This window comes from Lissotriton helveticus, chromosome 3_1 (genome assembly GCF_964261635.1).
Source record: "Lissotriton helveticus chromosome 3_1, aLisHel1.1, whole genome shotgun sequence".
NCBI lineage: Eukaryota > Metazoa > Chordata > Amphibia > Caudata > Salamandridae > Lissotriton > Lissotriton helveticus.
Window position 1 is genome coordinate 1939760371 of NC_136061.1, and position 17580 is coordinate 1939777950.

Genomic DNA, 17580 nt, shown 5'->3' on the forward strand with positions numbered 1-17580 from the left:
CACAACGCGCTGTGACTGTCTGTGCAAGCACTGTCGACTTCCGGCCGCGCAAGGCACCTAGAGGCAGTACCCCAGAACAGCAACGCCTACCTGCAATCTTCTGCAAATGCACCCTAAGCGTGTGCTTGAACAAGAACATAGAGGACATACACTACGCACTCCCTAAATCCTTAACTGTGTCACTGAAAAAGTGATTACAACTCTACAGACAGATTGTGCCATCTCGAGAGTAGCGGGAGTGACACCGGGCCCAGCTCCGGTATCTAGGAGCGTTCAAGAGGAAGCATGGGGTTGCCTGGTGTGTCCCGGGCGTCTGATAGCTGGGTCTGGGTGCTGGATGGTTTAAATTTACACTATATTTTCTTGGGGTTTTTCCCTATGCGCTTTATCTCTTCTGCTCTTTCCGCCTCGGCATCCTTACTCTTGGCCACACCCCTTCGCTTTACCCTGCTCTCCTGCGGATATCGCTCTCTTCTCTGCACTTCTCCCTTCTCACTCTTTGCCTCACCCTCCATTCTCTCCGCCCCATCCGCCTCTGTCATAGCTGCGGCTTCCTCTCTGTCTGACCCACCCTCATTTTCCCCTCATCTCGCCCTCCTTTTATGCTCCACCTAGTCATCCTCTGAAAGTGCATCATGCATCAACCTCCAACAGAGCTGCACTCCTTCTCTCTGCGTCACCTTCTCCTCTCCACCTCACCGTTGGCTCTCTGAGCCGCACAAGTGGCGTAATGAAACTTGAGGGGGCCCCTATGTAAAGTACAAGAGCGCTCCCTCCCCTGCACACAGTCAAGAGCTCTCAGGCCACGGGCCCGTCACCCGTGTACAGTGCTGGCGGGGTCCCCATGTAGCTCGGCCCCACCCCACCTCGGAGGTGGCGGGGGGCTAATGTTACAACTCTGAGTCACACCATCTTATATTTTCTTCTCACCCTCCTCTCTCCTCACCTCACCCTCCTCTCTCCATGCCTCACCCTCCTCTCTCCAAACCTCACCCTCCTCTCTCCCTACCATGGCTCCCTCTCTCTGCTGCACCCTCATCTTTCTCTTGCTTCATCCTCCTTTCTTCACCTCACCATTCTCTCACTGTGTGTCAACCTCCTTTCTCTAAACCTCACTCTTGCTCACCTCTCCATTCTCTCTCCAACTCACCCTCCTCACTCTGCCTCACCAACTTACCATCTTTCTTCTCTCCACCTCATCATCCTTTATCTCTCTTCCTCGCTATCCTTCCTCTCTCTACCTCACCCTGTTCCCTCTCCCCTAACCCTCCTTTCTATTAGACGCCATATTACACTCCCCTCTCTCTGCTTCACCCTCTTCTCTCTCAACCACACCCTCATCTCTCGCCACCCTACCCTCCTCTCTCTCCATCACCAACTCACCTTCTCTTTCATTCCACGTCACCCTCCTCTCTCCACCTCACCCTCCACATTACCCTCTTCTCTTAGACTCAATTCACTGATGCTGCAAATGGGGTACTGTTTTTGTGTATGTAAAGGAACCTTTGGGACTTTATAAGTGTTTAGCCATGCTAACAGCTTATGTTGTTGCGCCAAGGATATTGTGCTGGATAACTAAACACTTATAAGGTCCCAAAGGCGAGACCTATTGGCTATGCCATTGCTTGTTTTCTAATGTTACCAAATAGCTCTTTTGCTGTGATGTAGTGGTTATTCTTTTTTTTGCTGAGGGCCAGAAACCTCATCTAACTTACTTTTGTAGTGAAAAACCTATTTTCAAGTCAGTAAATATTGATTGTTTTCATGATCCTAAACCTACTGCCCAAAGTAGGCCAAATACAAGGACAATCTCTACCAAGGAGGGAAACTCCATCCCACCCTATACCCCCAAAAAATGAGCCTAGGACATTCTGTGCCCCCACTTCTGTTTCTTAATGTGCAGCCTCTAAACCCCTTTTCTAGATGTTTGTAGTTATTTCAACCCCTTCCAGCACCCTCCTAGACTGTCTTTTTCAGTTATGAGGTCTTCTATTGACACTCTTTGGCAAAGCTGCCCAGGTTAAATTAGTCGTGCAACTTTGTGTGGCGAACATTCGTTTCACAAGCACAACCTACTTCAGTCCTTACACAAAAGAAAGCCATTTGAGCCAGGGGTCTCTTATCTTCAGGTTCAAACCGAGTCAGCAATTTAACCCAGCTGTCCCAAGAGCCTATACAGAGCACTGTATCAAAACAGGGTGAAAAGAAGTCATCCAGCTCTTGCTAAATAAGGAAGCCTTTAATTATTCTCACAAAAAAATGACTGAAAGCTGAAGTAGAAGATAGTCGTGTAAATGTACTGAGGAGGTCAAAGCACACAATTAAATGTGTAATGCAGTGAGCGTTTGATGTTCTGGACGGACAGGGATTGGTCTCCTCTCACTGCATCACATTGTGATGCTCCAATCTTTTTTCCCAAGTGTGTTTTGTTTAGGTAATGCAATTGATCCATTAGTAGACAAATGGGGAATCGGTTGGGCTCTGTGACTGCGGGCGTGTTGAGTTAGCAAACTTCCCGTATTGCCCAGAAGCAATTGGGAGGGGGGCGGAGCCCTAGACTCCGCTGCAGGTTTCAAATTATTGCCTGCAGCGAGGACGCGTGTTTGATTGGAGACACCGCGCCCAGAGCTTTCTTAAAATTTGCTATTTTACTTACTCTGTCACTCGAATCTGTATACTGCTTAGGCTTTTAATTCATTTTACTTTTGCCTCATTTTAAAACTAAAGTATCCCGTTTACCTTGTTTGTGAACGAGGAATCAGTTGGGCTCTGTGGCTGCGGGCGTGTTGAGTTAGCAAACTTCCTGTATTGCCCAGAACCAATTAGAGCGCTAGTCACTAGATGGGAGGGGCCGGTGGATCCCTAGACGCCGCCGCAGGCTTCAAATTCATCCCTGCTGCAAAGACGCGCAGCAGACGCGCCAAAGGCAAGCCCATCTGCGCCTGGACGGGGCAAGGGGCATGTCACTATGGTCAAAAACATATTTACTCAGAGGCCACCCTTAAAAATGTGGCACCTTAAGATAGGCAAGTACTTGATCAGCAAGTTTGCTTGAAGTTATCAGAGCTAGGTCTCCTTTGCCCCTACCCTACACCTTACTGTAATAATCAGATGGGAGGGGGGCAGAAACCTGATCACACAGATCTGGCTAAATCACCACCCCCTTTTGTACCGCTTTGTTGGCCATAAATTGGCAGGGTAGGCTCAGACATGAGTCCCTTGCTCACTTTGCCACTGGATTCAAGCAAGCCTGGCTGAAGACGGCTGGAATGCCAGAAACCGGTCCTAGAAAAATTGATTCTGGTCCAGGGAAAGCATGGCTTGGCAATTCGGGCTGAACTGTTCCCATGAGGCACAGGGTCAGACTGATTTGCATTTGGCCATGTCTGAACTGGGGTGGCAGAGTGGGCTAAAGAACGGTGATGGATTAAAACCAGATCTATTGACTGAGTGTGAGTGTTTGATTGGTTCAGATGCTCTGTCCATCACCACCCCCTTTTGTACCGCTTTGTTGGCCATAAGTTGGCAGGGTTTGCTCAGACGTGAGTCCCTTGCTCACTTTGCCACTGGATTCAAGCAAGCCTGGCTGAAGATGGCTGAAATGCCAGAAACCGGTCCTAGGAAGCTTGATTCCGGTCCAGGGAAGGCATGGCTTGGCAGTTCGGGCTGGACTGTTCCCATGAGGCACAGGGTCAGACTGATTTGCATATGGCCATGTCTGAACTGGGGTGGCAGAGTGGGCTAAAGAACGGTGATGGATTAAACCCAGATCTGTTGACTGGGTGTGAGTGTTTGATTAGTTCAGATGCTCCGTCCATCACCACCCCCTTTTTAGCCGCTTTGTTGGCCATAAGTTGGCAGAGTATGCTCAGACGTGAGTCCCTTGCTCACGTTGCACTGGATTCAAGCACGCCTGGCTGAAGACCGCTGAAATGCCAGAAACCGGTCCTAGGAATCTTCATTCCGGTCACGGGAAGGCATGGCTTGGCAGTTCGGGCTGGACTGTTCCCATGAGGCACAGGGTCCGACTGATTTGCATATGGTCATGTCTGAACTGGGGTGGCAGAGTGGGATAAAGAACGGTGATGGATTAAACCCAGATCTGTTGACTGGGTGTGAGTGTTTGATTGGTTCAGATGCTCCGTCCATCACCACCCCCTTTTGTACCACTTTGTTGGCCATAAGTTGGCAGGGTATACTCAGACGTGAGTCCCTTGCTCACTTTGCTGCTGGATTCAAGCAAGCCGGGCTGAAGACGGCTGAAATGCCAGAAACCGGTCCTAGGAAGCTTGATTCCGGTCCAGGGAAGGCATGGCTTGGCAGTTCGGGCTGGACTGTTCCCATGAGGCACAGGGTCAGACTGATTTGCATATGGCCATGTCTGAACTGGGGTGGCAGAGTGGGCTAAAGAACGGTGCTGGATTAAACCCAGATCTGTTGACTGGGTGTGAGTGTTTGATTGGTTCAGATGATCCGTCCATCACCACCCCCTTTTGTACCGCTTTGGACGGGGCAAGGGGCATGTCAGTATGGTCAAAAACATATTTACTCAGAGGCCACCCTTAAAAATTTGGCACCTCAAGATAGGCAAGTACTTGATCAGCAAGTTCGCTTGAAGTTATCAGAGCTAGGTCTCCTTTGCCCCTACCTTACACCTACTGTAATAATCTGATGGGAGGGGGGCAGAAATCTGATCACACAGATCTGGCTAAATCTGAGGGAAGTCAACCTAACAGGGACCTAAACATTATGTACCTTAATACCGCCTCTGTTGTTAGGCACCTATTGGAACTCTTTGATCTCTTGACCACTGATTCACCAGATATGTTGTTCCTGGTTGAAACATGGTTAACAGAGCAGCCCTCCCTGGAAATTAATACAAACCAATAGGTCCTTGGGAAAAAGAGGGGGCGGGGTGGTTGTTGCTATTAAAAAAGGATTGCTTATGGAAATGCATTGTATCTTGGCCGTCCGCAACATCAGAAGCACCGTCTTCGGATGATTCAGAACCAAGCCGCTAGAATCATCTATGAAAAAGATAGACTATGCCACTTTAGCCCTCTGCTGAAAGAACTCCACTGGCTTCCGGTGGAGCAACAAATTATGTTCAAAACAGGGTGTATCCTTTTTAGAGCCATTCAGGGGACGGGTCCTAGCTATATCTCATCTAGAATCAGCAAGTATGCCAGCGCACCGTAAAACATCTATGCATTTGAACCAACTGGTTATACCGAGATTCAGTAAACGCACTGGAGGGTCGCGGTTCACTACGCCGGGCCCGAAACTGTGGAACTCACTGCCAATCACTCTGAGACTTGAAGAAGATTATGTGCGGTTTAGAAAATTGCTCAAAACCTGGCTCTTTACCTAAGCTCATAACTAGACTGCTCCAGTTTCGAACCCTCTCTGCTCAATTCATACGCCAAGAGACTGCTGGTGAACTTGCGCTCAAGAAATACCCATATAACATAACATATTTGAAGCAGACAGTGGCCTTGTTTCCACCATAAAGTTATGTGCATAAAATTGTACTTTCTGATTTGCCAGGCTTCGGTTGAGCTTATTGACTACACTATCTGCAGTTTCAAAGGTTAGTGTAGGACAGCTATGCATTTCTAGACTGGTATTGCTCTAAAATCTGTCTTTTCTGTGAAAAGGTAATTCCTCCATGAGTTAATTAACACAACACCGACCTCTCTGTGTACTTTATTAAAAGTGCCTTGGGTGTAGGCCTGGACATACTACACAGACTTGTATGCAGCATACAGGTTCAATTTCCTGATCCCAGTACAAATGGCTCAGGCATTGCAGGGAAGGTCACAAGTTCCAATCCTTCGTAATGTTTCTTAAGCAGGATAAATTCATGACATTACCAATTGTAGGTCTGAAAATGCATACTACAGAGCTGGTATATATGTACAAATACATTAAATACATTTAGAGGTTGTAGGATCTTTCCTTGCTTCCCCCTATAAAACCCTTCAATATAGGGAGGTTAGGGTGCATATATATATATATCTATATACACACAAAACTGAAACATTCCAGGGAGGGTCATGTATTCTCCCTACACACCTGCTTCTGCTCCAAATCAATGAAATACAAAGCAGTCCGATTTTAGGCCTGGCTATAGGTCATATTAGTTCTTTAAACAGCTACTGTTGTTATTCTTCTGTTCTAAAAGGAGTGTTCCTCCCAACAGTGGTGTACAATTCTGGCTTAAGTGCTACCATTGCTTTGCAGGAGGCACAATCAGGAACTATTTTACATATCAATAGTACCACAAATTATCACGCCTTTGTCACAATTGTAATTGCATTTATATAGCGCTTACTAACCCTGATGATGTGTTGAATCGCTTCACACCAGGCAGGACGCTGCTCCGGGACCCAAGGTTAATGATTAGTTACTGGTTACTCTTAATTAAAGGGATCAGTATTGTGCGCTCAGAGAAAATCATTCCATGCAGTCACTTCAGTTTGTTATGGTGGACTAAAGTAATAGCGATTGGTTGCAATCATTAGTCGGGGTGAGTTCAAGTACATGGCTGGTGGGATTAATGCATGAGTTAGAGGAAATTAGGTATTGTTAGGTAGGATAGGTATAACATTCAGCAGAGGGAGGAGGGATTGTAATCAAGTAAATGAGCAGTGGGAAATTTGCTGAAATAGAGAATAGTCGAACTTGCATGTGTCAGAGTAGGTTCTGCCCAGAGAAAGAAGGCATGCCGAGCATGGAAGGGAAGGAGAGGGACATCTGATAGAGAGAAGAAAAACAGAAGTTTTAATTAAAGGACAGTTCTTAATGCCGGATTTAAAGAAAGCAGTGAATATTTTTCATCAAGCAGTTTGAGGATGCAAGAATGTAGAAACATTATTTACTTGTGAAGATTGTACTATATTGGAGATTTTAATAGGTACGAAAAACAGGTAAACCATCTCTCTGTTGTTAAGACTACTGCTAAACCACTGCTCCAGCCAGGTCAATTGATCAGCTCAAGGGTTGAAAGTGAAAAATAATGGCTGGGCGCATATGTTGAGGAAATACATGGAAAATAATGTACACATTGATAAAGAGATTCTGGACTTCATCCTCCAGTTTGAAATAGAGTATTAATTATACAGAAGAGTGGGATACATTTTCATGCCAGCTTCTCAGACAGTGGAAGTGTATTACCTGCATTCCAGTGGCTGGAGGGCAGGGCAATGTTCGAAAAATCATAAAGGTTTTATTAGACCTGCAGGTCTAGTAACTTTAATAATCTACTCGACCTAACTGCAATGCACTTGACCCGTAAACTGGTCTCAAACTGTGTGATCAGAGGCCGATATTTTGTCTTTTGGAGCCACTTTTTTTTTATTATCACATAAGAGAGAACCTTCAAATATATAAGTTCACTATTTCTGCTGTACAAAAAACCTCTTATTTACTAGACTAAATGTTTGCTCCATGTATACTAAGAATCAAGCCCATATATAGGGTACACATGATTCCTGGCTTGCCTCTTAGTTCACTAATAGCATTGTCATCTGGGCTGGAGCAGTAATAATTCTGAGTTCATGTTTAAAAGCTCACTTTTCCTAAATATATTACCAAAGCATGATGTGGTGGTGCTTTGTCATTTACATGTAGCATATTTTCCATTAAAATGGCCACAAATCTTTCCCCACTAACATGTATCTTTACTGATAATAGTGCATACACAATTTTGGGAAATTGGGTTTCAGGCAAAATATTTAAAATTTGCACATCACCATGTAAAATTTTCTAATTTGTTTTGATCCTATGAAAATATTTCTTTCACAACAGAATTACAAAAATGGGTCTTCATAACTTATGAAATATAGTTGAAATGTTTACATTGTTCACTTAGGCTTTTTTCTAACGCAACACTGAAATAGCTGACATTTTACAGCCTTTCATTTAACATGCTTTGCACAGTTCAATTGTCACACAGTTCACTTTACAAAATCCTCTAACTTAAGTCACAGGAAGAAAAATAAATGTAATAACATAAGCTGACTTTTGACCCGTCTCTGAAAGCTAGCAAATGTGACAAGATAACAGGATTAAATGAGATTTGTATTGCTCTTTCACTTTGTGAGCAATAAAGATGCCTTTAAATCTTGCTACCTTGTCACATTTGGTCTGCTTTCAAGACAGCAGTCAAAAGTCAGTTTGTCTTCCCTGAAGTTAGAGAGTTTCAACTGACCAGCCAGGGTAGTAGTCCCTAAAAATAGCTCTTTGGGGGGCGTGGCCAAGATGGCGGCATGAGCGGTCGTGCAACTCCCGAGCTCCCACCAACGGTATAGCGCGAGCCAAGAGCCTTCTTTAGCTCTCTGTCGGCTATTGTTCGAGGGCTAGGGGGTCCCGACAGCATCTGGGACCGGTTCCGACTCAATCCTGGTGACGATCGGGCCCACGGAACCAAACACGCGAGGTCGGCGGTGCGGCCGAGAGGGCCGGGCCGAGCCGCCTGAGAGCTGCAGAGGGAGAGAGGCGGTCCTGCGGCCGAAGGCTTGTCTCGCGGTTTTGGCTAGCGGACCCGAGCGAGAGAGGGCCGACGAGGAGAGACCGAGGCGGAGCAGAACCGGTGAGGTCCGGCCTACGAGGGGCCTACGTTAGGCCCTGGTCATCAGGCCCGAACGGGGGCTGCTGAGGGCCTGCCGGCTGGGGTTACCGCTCCCACGCTGGGTGGTGGAGTAGAGAAAGCAGAGACCCTGCGGACATCGAGAGTGAGCAGGGGAGCTCGCTTACAGGACCCCGAGGTGTGGTGAGGCAGCGGTGAAGCAACGTCGGTGTGGGGCGAAGTGCACAGCCTCGGCCGCGTACATCTAAGGGCCTGGGCCCCCACGGAGACGCTTGTGGGCCCGCCAGTGACTTCTGGCCCCCTCTTTTCTTTCTTTTCCCCCTGACCCGCAGTCGAGAGGCAGGAGTGGTGGTAACAGCAGAGAGGGCCTGTGCGGCGTTGGTCGGGGCGCGATGCCCCCCTCACCCCTTAAGCGGACTTAGTCTGGTGGCGTGGACCGCGAGAGCCCGGAGCGGAGTGGGCCTCACACTGCACCCTAGTGCCTGAGGAGAAGGGTCCCCCAGTGAGAGGACCTGCTAGGGCGTTACCGACGATTCTTCGGAGGGACGCCTGTTGGAGCCCGAAGCCTGTGAGAATCCCACTAGTCAGGTAGACCGGCATAGTGACCGGTAAAGGGGGCCCCTGGTGATCTTGGCTGGTACCACGGGGGAGGCATCGGGCGAGCCGCGCTGTGGGGAATCATCACGCCCGCGGTCCCAGGAGGCCTGCCAGGGAGTGGATGGATCCACTGCCATCTTGAGACTGGGCTCCGGCAGGTTTTGGGCCTACGGGCCTGCAGCGGTAGTGGTACCCCCCACTGACGAACGCTGGAGGACACGCGGCCTCGGGTGTGGAGTGAGAGTGTCGGGGTTGGTAGAGCACCTAGGGACACGGCAGTGCGGAAACAGAAGCGGTGGCTTGTGCGAGTCTGCCGCGGGGGTGGACGTCTGCTTTACGACAGGGCCTGAAAGAGTCCTTCCTAGGGTTCTTGCCAATTGGACCCATCTGCGCCCCTTCGAGGTCTGATCCTAGAGAGGTGCTAGCGCGAGCAGACTGGGGCCACTGTGATGGACATAGCTTTGGGGAACCTGAGAGCTGAGTGATCCACACAGGACTGTGGTGCGGGCCCTGGGGCCCACGACTTCCCAGAGTGTGAGGGTGAGCTCTTTGGTCTGCACGGGTTGTTGAAGCCCGATTCGGCGCCCTTAGGCCTGTCCACCCGATTAGCTTTATTGAGATGAAAGCGCTCCATCTGTGAATCCGGGGGAGTTTGGTATACGCAATGTCCACTTCCTGGGGACGTAAGGACAGGACCTTGAAGGATCTGTCTGCTAAAGCGCCGGTGAGTCAGCAATACGACCCCATGGCGACGAGCGCTACCCCACCCACCCCTGGCGAGGGGAAGGATCGGAACCTATCACTAAGTCCTTCCTGGAGTCCTGATTCAACACCCTGCAAGATGATATCCACATCCTAAAGAGGGAACTCAAGGAGGATAGCAAAGAGGTTCACAGAGACTTGGCCGGCATTGGGAGCGTGTGGCAGACCTCGAGGGCAAAAGTGAGGGGAGGGATACCGAGGTGGAGGCACTGCAGCAGGAACTTATAAGGATCCATGAACAGCAAGTAGATTTACAGACCCACCTGGAGGATGTGGAAAACCGCTCCCGGCGCCATAACGTCAGGATTAGGGGAGTAAAGCTGACTGACGACACGAAGGATCTGTTCAGTTTTGCACGAGAACTTTTCATCCACATACTGGGGCTCCCTATGGACGTGGAGCTTCGCTTGGAGAGGGCGCACCGGGTGGGTCCCCCACGCTTTGCCTTGGCCCCACCCCCGGACAACTTAGTATGCGTGCAGGACTACCGAACCAAAGAGGAGATCCTTCAAAAAGCCCGTCAGATGCACCCTCTCTCCTTTAGAGATCACTCGCCAGTCCTATTCCAGGATCTGTCTGCCCTCACTCTGCAGAAACGCAGGACCTTCAAACCAGTTACGACATTGCTGCAAGAACGCAATATCTCCTACAGCTGGGGCCATCCGTTCCGCCTTGTGTTCAAATGAGACAATAAACTCTATCAGCTGCGCTCCCTGTCAGAAGCTTGCCGCTTGCTGGGTATTGACCCACCAACTGACGACAGTGCCTCAACCACCGTAGCCATGGACCGCGACGATTCTAGGCCGCAGAGGCGCCAACAGAGGCGGCGACGTCGAGTGAAAAAGCCCCCTATGGCGGAGATTGCAGAAGGCCAGCGTGCAGCAGTGGAGGCGGTGGCAACGGAATTAGCTTCGACCCAACCGGGCTGACTTTTCCAAGTTTATGGCCAATAGTTTCTTTGTTTTCGGCTTTGGGCCGTTGGCAGGAGGGAGTACATCGGACATCAGCGAATTACCTGTATTGTTGTACCAGCAAACATCTGCGGATGATGGACACTATGTTTGAATGCATTTTTCTAATTTTTTGGGGGTTTTCTGGTGAGGGGGGTTTGGGGGGGATGGGGAGGGAGTTTACTGTTCTTTGTCCACCAAGCGCTTAAGTTTCTATCGGGTATCCGAGGTTGGCACCCCTTGGGGTACGGCACTGATTAGGCGCATGGCTCCTTCTGGTTAGCATACTTCGATGGCTGCTTTAACACACTATAGGGTAGATGCCAGGCACGGAACTTAAAATACTCACACTTAATGTGAGAGGTTTAAATAACCCAGTAAAGCCCAGGGCAGTACTGTTATGCTTAGAGCAATCCAACGCCGACATTTGCCTCCTACACGAGACGCATCTCTTACAACGAGATTGCCACCGTCTCCGGTCTCGGAAATTCTCCCTCCAGTTCTTTTCTTCTAACTCCACTAAGACGGCAGGGGTTGCTATACTCGTGTCCCAGAGATTCAAGGGTAAAGTCCTGCATAAGGTGACCGAAATTTAAAGGTAGGTTGTTAACCTATAGGTTTTCATTAGGTTCCACTATGTTCACCATTGACTCCGTCTATGCACCCAATGAGGGTCAGAAGAGGTTTTTTCACACCGCACTTACAGAAGCCACGTCAACGCCAGACCGCCACATAGAGCTGGGGGTGACCTCAACTTGGTTTTCGACAACGTCTTGGATATGTCGTGCCAGTGCACCATGCAAGCGGGAGCCCTTTCCGCAGAGGGACTATTCCGGTTGAGAGAGTTAGGCTTCAGGGACCTATGGCGTAGCTTCGACCCCCAAGAGAGGGAATATTCTTATTTTTCTAATGCACATAAAACATATGCTCGTCTTGACTATCTGCTCGCGACCTTGCCTACACATGTCCTAGCTACTAAGGTGGAGATTGGAGTCCCTACCCTATCTGACCATGCCCCAGTGACTGTTGTCCTTTCCCTCCCCCGATTCAGTGCGCGCAGCGGACATGGCGCCTTTGGGAGACATTACTGCACCGCAAGGAAGTGGTCACACGAATACAGCGCGTTATCACGGAATACCTTTCCCACAATAGCAACACAGAAACCACACTCGCGACACAGTGGGCAGCTTTGAAGGCCGTTCTAAGGGGAGAGTTTATTGCGATCTCTGCCGCGGATAATGTAGAAAGGTAGCACAAGCGAGATGATCTCACCCAGCAAGTTAGGGAACTTGAACAAATGCACCAGAGAACGGGAGCGCCTAGGGTTTGGAGGCAGTTGAAAGCGGTTAGGCAGCAGTTAGTAGCAATTGACCAAGACAGGGCGGAGTTTGCAGCTCTACGACTACGTCACTCATATTGTACGGGAGGGGATAGATGCGGGCGGTTATTGGCACACAAATTGCGTGAATCCCGACAGCAGCAATCAGTACAGGAGATCGTTAGGGGAGATGGGAGACGCGTCACGGAGGATCATGATATTGCCATTTCCTTTAGGGATTTCGATGCCGACCTCTACTCCGGCGAAGCCACTGACTAGCTAGAAGAAGGCGCCTTTTAGACTCCATTCCCCTTCCAACACTTTCGGGAGATCAGGCGGACTATCTGGAGCGTGACATCAGACCGGAGGAGGTCATTGCTGCGATCTCTCGCCTAAAAGTGGCGAAAACCCCAGGGCCTGATGGGTTCCTGCAAGCTTTTATAAAACATTCTGTGCGCAGATCGCCCCTCTTCTAGTATGCCTTTTTAACTCCTTTTCGGCGCCAGGAGCGATTCCGAGTGATCTCTTGGAAGCCTCAATTGCGGTCATACCGAAGCCAAGAAAGGACCGGTCACGGTGTGGGGCGCACCGCCCTATTTCTCTTCTCAATCTCGACCTCAAATTATATACGGGGATCTTGGCTGCCCGGCTTGGACCTCACGTGGGAGGCCTAATTGACCTGGATCAGGCGGGCTTCATCCCGGAACGCCAAACCTCGGACAATAATAAGCAGGCCCTACATATTATTGAGAAGGCGACGTGCATGGCTGTACATGATGTTGGCTATCGACGCCGAAAAAGCTTTCGATAGGGTCCACTAACCTTATCTAGCGAAGGTACTTGAGAAGGCAGGACTGGTTCCGAAGTTCCGCACTTATGTCCTGAACTGTTACAAATTCCCGACGGCTACGGTGCGCGTCAACGGCTATACATCCCCTTGGTTTGCCATCGGGAGGGGAACAAGGCAGGGGTGCCCATTGTCGCTCCTCCTCTTCGCCCTCTACATGGAGCCGCTTTCACAGAAATTGAGGCTTAATTCAGGAGTAACGGGGATCAAATTTGGGGGCTACGTTCACACGATCAGCTTATACGCGGACAAGGTCTTGATCTCCTTGTCCCACCCAAAGGAAGCGTTCCCTGCGTGTATTGAAGACCTGGACGCGTTTGGTTGGGTTTCCGGGTTCACGGTCAACATGGGTAAGTCAGTGGCCCTTGACCTGTCTTTAGAGAAACACACCCGGGATCTGTTGCAAGGCTCGTTCCCCATCCAGTGGGTGACAGAGGCAGGTCCCTATCTGGGGATTCAGCTGGCTCCTTCCCTGAGGGATACAGCTGACATTAATTATGCTCTGTTGCGGACTAAGATTCGAAGGGAGTTGGGGCGGTGGAAGCACTACCCACTGTCTTGGTTGGGCAAGGTCGCGTCAATCAAGATGACTGTTCTCCCTCAGATCTATATTTATTTCGCACTATCCCTTTACGGTCTCCTCTAGGTTGGATGAAGCAGACACAGTCGGAGTTGGCTCAGTTCATATGGAACGGGCGAAAGCCGCGTCTGAAACTTCGACTGGCGATGCTCTGGCCAGAAAGAGGAGGGATTGGCTTCCAGACTTGATGCTCTACTTTCAAGCGGCTCAGCTACGCCTTTTGGTCGAGTGGAGTAGATGGGAGTCTGAAAAGCACTGGTTGTTCCAGGACCAGGCAGTGGCAGGCAGGGCCTTACAAGAAATTCCTTTCCTCCGTAAACAGCACAGACCCCCCCAACCTATATGCCTCATATATTACCAGGGTTCCACTGGAAGTTTGGGATCAGACAAACGTTCGCCATGACCTTACCACCTTCCCATCTCCCCTTACCCCTATCATTGACAATACAGATTTCACCCGGGGTTGGAGGCCAGCAGGATGCCGGTTTCTCTATCATGTGTATACGACTGAGGGGATAATTCCCTTCTCCCATTTCAGGCAGGAATATGGGTTGCCTGAAGTAGGGAGGCTCAGATACCTGCAGGTTCGGCACTGGCCGCTTAGTGAGCAAGTGTGCTCGGGGCGGATAGACGCCTTACACCCTACAAGTACTGACTGATCACGCGTAAGACAGATAAGAAATTAATATCCGATCTGTACAAGATGCTGCAAGTTAAATACACATACGTTTATAGTGCTGGTAGGGCACGTTGGGAGAGGGAATTAGGTAGGTCACTTAGACATAAGGACTGGGTGGGTATTTATTATAGAGCGCGTCACTCTGCATACCATATGGGGCTCACAGATACCCTTACAAAAATTGCGACTTACTGGTATTACACCCCCAAACGTCTCCATGAAATGGATCACAATAGGGATGCACTGTGCAGGAGGGGCTGCGGGCAGGTGGGTACATTGGTGCATTTGCTTTGGGATTGCACACACCTCCAGGGGTATGGAAGCAGATTCTAGACGAGGTAGATGAGCACTTTGATACAGAAATTCCCCGTCTCCCATCATACGTTCTTCTGGGGCTCCCAAACTTCCTGACATATCTGCTTCTTTCTCGCAGAGGTCGCCTGATTGCGATCGCGCTGGGCTCAGCGGTGCAAAACATCCTCACGCACTGGCGGACTGCGTTAGTTCCCACACTACATGGGTGGCTCCATCGCCTATGGCTAGTGCTTGGCATGGAAAAGCTCTCCCTGACAGCAGCTGGAGAGGGAGCCAAATATGCAGAGCTGTGGCAGCCCTTGTCCTTGCTATCTTCGGAGTTCCGTGAGGTCACCTGTACCCGATACCTTAGATTATTGCGTCTCTCGGAGATGGAGGGTGGAGGACCCGGTTAAGCGAGAGCTGGGTCTGGGTGCATTAAGTGGTGGACATTGAACATGGGTGTTCAGTGGGGTGGGATGGGCAGGGCACTGGGTTAGAGGGGGGGAGCTTGAGTTCTGTGTTCTTTTTCTTCTGTTCTTCTTTATGACGGGATTGCATGCATTTACGCACTTCGTCAGTCTATATTCCCATTAGCATGGTTGATTTCATTAACCTTCGTGGCTTAAATTCTAGTTATATCGATGAACGTAATAACTATGCCGGTTAATATATGATTATTTGTGTGACAAGCCTCTGCTTGTTAAATCTCTTGTATTTAATACATTTTAAAAGGGGGGTCTTATCAATTCCCATTCCGAATTACTGTTTTCGTTCGCTTTTGCTATGAACTTTTTTTTCCTTTTGTAAACCTTCCCTTAGATGAACGCATTTACAATACTTCTACAAAAGCTGTTCACGCAGTTTAAGCCCCATTCACTGTCAAGCTAAGATCTCTTCCCATGGAAAAGGCAGACAGCTTCTAACAGTATGCCGGAATTCCTGCTTTTTCACACTTAGTTGTGTAAAGCAGATGCTTTAGCCTTAGAACGTTTAGGCATTTCACATTTATGCCTCAGTACATTTCTGTGCACTTTATAGGCATTATCAGATTGATTTTTTCAGCTTAATCTATTTGGTCATTATGATCAAGTGCTAAATGTTGTATTAAACAATGCACGTTAAAATATGAAGTTAATAACCAAGAGCTATGCTATATTTTACTACTAAACAGGCAGCCACAAATGCAGTTACTTTGCAGACAACAGGGTCATGATTTGAATGGTGCAACAGGTGCAGTAGCACCGAGCCCAAACGTTGTCAGAGCTCCTCTAAACACATAATATTGCTATATTTGACTACTAAACAGGCAGTCACAATTGCAGTTACTTTGCAGTTAAAGGGGATTTGAAAGGTGCAGTGGCACCGGAGCCAAAAGCCCTAGGGAGACTGTTAAACCCAGATTATGGTAAGATTTACAACTTAAAAGGCAGTCACAAGTGCAGTTACCTTGTAGACAACAAGGTCATTATTTGAATGGTGCAGCAGGTGCAGTGGCATCACCCAAAAGTTCTCAGAACTCCTCCAAACACCTAATATTGCTATTTTCTACTACTATATAGGCAGTCACACGTGCAATTACCTTGCAGGCACTATCGCAAAAGGGCCAAAAGCTCTGGGAACCCCACTAAACCCAGATTATACCTAAATGTTACTACTAAACAAGACAGTCACAGGTGCATTTATCTAGCAGGCAATAGGGTCATGTTTTGAATGGTGCAGCAGGTTCAGTGCACTTGGCCAAACTCCTCTATACACATAATATTGCTATATTTTACTACTATACATGCAGACACAATTGTAGTTATCTTGCAGTTAAAAGGAGCTTGATTTAAATGTTGAGGCAGGTGCAGTGGCACTGGGACCAAAAGCTCTAGGGACTCCACTAAGCATCAAATCTTGCTATATTTAACTGCTAAATAAACAGTCACAAGTGCAGTCACCTTGCAGGCTAATGGTAATGATTTCAATGGTGCAGCAGGCGGTGACACCAGGGCCCCAAGCTCTTGGAACACCTCTCACCACCAAATATTATAATATTTTAGTGCTTAACAGGCAGTCACAAGTGCAGTTATCTTGCAGGCACTATGGGCATGATTTGAATGGCGCAGCAGGTGGAGTGGCCCCGGGCCCAAACGTTGCCATCCAAGCACTGCACTATCATCTTGTATCGCCACACTACTACCAAACTACCATACTACACTCTAACCAATACTGCACCACTATCCCTTGGTCTGCTGTTTCTCTACAGCACCGTAGAATCATTCCACCGTCTTCCGTCACCAAAAACTATCTCAGGCAGCACAATACCACCCAGTGCTGATGTATTACACTCTCAATGCTTACACTACCACCTAAAAATACCTCATCACCATCTTTCATTACACTGGGACAGCACATGAAATACACTATCACCTCACTGCACCACCCATCTGCTCCAGCACCACTCAATACTCACAACACTAATCTACCATCTCATTCCACTGACCTGTCACTGCACACAACTAAACACATCAGTTAACACACCACAACTAAACATTGCAACAAAACCTTGCACCACTCCCCCCAACAACACCACACAGACAATCCATAGCAGCACACTACTAACTGCACCACATAACGACCTTACACCACCATGAATTCACATATTACTACCATACTATCATTTCATCACTACACTGTGACACCGCCACTGTATTACCATCTAACTAGAACTAAACGAGAACTAACCCACACCAAACTGCCAAATCCACCAACTATCTTACCACTTTCCATCAATGCATTACCACCCCACCGCCTCATAGCACCACATATCGCCCCTCACAACTAAAATGCAACCACTGCAGTTCCACCCTTTTCCGCTGCAGTAACCGGTCATAGCACTAAACTACCTCTGCTATTGCTCCTCTAAAACTACAGAACTCCATACTGTACAATAACCCCATACTACAGAAGGACTGTGG

At 48.6% G+C, this 17580-nt stretch overlaps 1 long non-coding RNA gene across 1 annotated transcript in view; it reads right to left on the minus strand.

Moving 5' to 3' along the window:
- LOC144823994 (uncharacterized) overlaps window positions 1-17580 on the minus strand; it is an 84657-nt gene that overhangs the window by 24968 nt on the left and 42109 nt on the right. The window contains exon 2 of the long non-coding RNA XR_013608865.1: window positions 6689-6756. This is a non-coding gene — a long non-coding RNA (uncharacterized LOC144823994). The remainder of the gene's footprint in view (window positions 1-6688; window positions 6757-17580) is intronic.